We start from the raw sequence: 2,346 nt of genomic DNA, 5'->3' as shown, positions 1-2,346 counted from the left end.
CCTGGATATTCATTTCCAGTACTATTTTGAACACAATATGACAAACATTAAAAAAATATGCAGTGCACAAGCTTCAGTGAATGTCAAGGTAAACCTGTAGATAGCAGTAATGCAACACTGTGGATGCCAGCTGCTGGAAAACCCAAAAGAAAAAGACGACGATAATTAAGGTCAACCTACAGTACGCATGCGCACATGGACTTCCTCTGTCTGCTTGACTGTGCGAAGCAGGCCATTTCATGCACATTATTCGCTAGGGAATCCCCTCACATTAAATAACTTCCCAGCCACAGAATGGCCTGGGTTTTTTTTTTTTTTTAGATATTATAGAAATAAACATATATCAGAATGACCAAATTTCAGAGAGAGAACTAAATTTCACTGATTTTATGAAACCGAAAGGCTGTCTACTTTCAAGGCTGAACAATATATTCTCAGTGTCATAATAAGAATGATGTCGAAGTGTGTTTTAAGTCCTTAATCATCCGAATACCAAACATGGGAAACGTGTGAAAGTGTTACCCCTTTCTTGCAAAACCAATAACGGTTCTATCAGGAGTCCTTTTGAGTAATGTTCTTTCCAGACATACAATCTGAGAGTTTATTCATGTAATTATTCAATCAGCCAATCATGTGAAATAAAGAAAGCACAACTTTATTCATCACACACTTGTGAAACTCCTCCCTGCATTTAACCCATCTGAAGCAGTGAATGCGCGCACACACCCCCAGAGCAGTGGGCAGCCATGCTACCAGCGCCCAGGGAGCAGTTGGTGGTTAGGTGCCTCGCTCAAGGGCGCCTCAGCCCAAGGCCGTCCCATATTAACCTAACCGCATGTCTTTGGACTGTGGGGGAAACCGGAGCACCCACACACAGACATGGGGAGAACATATGCAAACTCCACACAGAAAGGCCCCCGCCGGCTGCTGGGTTTGACTTAGATTTAGACAAAACTTTATTTATCCCCGAAGGGCAATTAGAAGGGCGAAGAGCGGTACATTAAAAGAGCAAGAAAATAAAATTACAAAAAAAAACAGTGTATTATGTACAATGTGGGTAGCATGGTGGTGTAGTGGTTAGCGCTGTCGCCTCACAGCAAGAAGGTCCAGGTTCGAGGGCCTTTCTGTGTGGAGTTTGCATGTTCTCTCCGTGTCCGCGTGGGTTTCCTCCGGGTGCTCCGGTTTCCCCCACAGTCCAAAGACATGCAGGTTAGGTTAACTGGTGACTCTAAATTGAGCGTAGGTGTGAATGTGAGTGTGAATGGTTGTCTGTGTCTATGTGTCAGCCCTGTGATGACCTGGTGACTTGTCCAGGGTGTACCCCGCCTTTCGCCCATAGTCAGCTGGGATAGGCTCCAGCTTGCCTGCGACCCTGTAGGACAGGATAAAGCGGCTAGAGATAATGAGATGAGATGTACAATGTACAATGGCAGGCCTGTTGTCAGTAACAAAGTAAAAAAAAAAAAAGGCAGCAGATAAAATATGGCAAATAAATAAAATGACAATATGATTAGAGTGACATTGAACCCAGAACCTTCTTGCTATGAGGCGACCGTGCTAACCACTACATCACCGCGCCACCCAATTTGATCTGTTTTTATTTTTTGAATGACATGACAGCTCGGCCCTGCTAACTATTATATCAGCCATCTCCCCTAAGGGTGGCACTCACAGCAAGAAGGTTCTGGGTTCGAGCCCAGCGGCCGGCGAGGGCATTTCTGTGTGGACTTTACATATGTTCTCCCTATGTCTGTGTGTGGGTGCTCCGGTTTCCCCCACAGTTCAAAAGACGTGGTTAGGTTAATATGGGACGGCCTTGGGCTGAGGCGCCCTTGAGTGAGGCTGCTCCCCGCCCGGGTGCTGTTAGCATGGCTGCCCACTGCTCTGGGTATGTGTGTGTGTGTTCACTGCTTCAGATGGGTTAAATGCAGAGAGGAATTTCACAAGTGTGTGATGAATAAAGTTGTGCTTTCTTTTAAAGTGCCATTCCACCATTGGATGTATTTTTTTGGCATAAAATACAATATATTTTATGACAACATGAATAGACAGAGAAATCTTTTAGCTTCAAAATGATATATCAAACATAATTTTTTGACAACGACAAGTATATTAATTTTGCGACCAAAGTCACCTACCCTTTTAATTTCCGCGCGGTAGTGAAACGTGACGGCAGGTTCCCCTTCTTGTGTACCACGTCACGTGTGACGTGGCACAGATTATCAGCAATGGCGGATAGAACGCGATTGTCAGCTTCGGAAAAGAAGCGAAGGAAAATAGCAAGTGATGCCCAAAGGAGACGGTCGATGGTGAATATCGGCACAGCAATCGACAAGTGGAAATCGC

Source organism: Neoarius graeffei, chromosome 4, assembly GCF_027579695.1.
Source record: "Neoarius graeffei isolate fNeoGra1 chromosome 4, fNeoGra1.pri, whole genome shotgun sequence".
Taxonomy (NCBI): Eukaryota; Metazoa; Chordata; class Actinopteri; order Siluriformes; family Ariidae; genus Neoarius; species Neoarius graeffei.
This window is presented reverse-complemented; position numbering follows the sequence as displayed.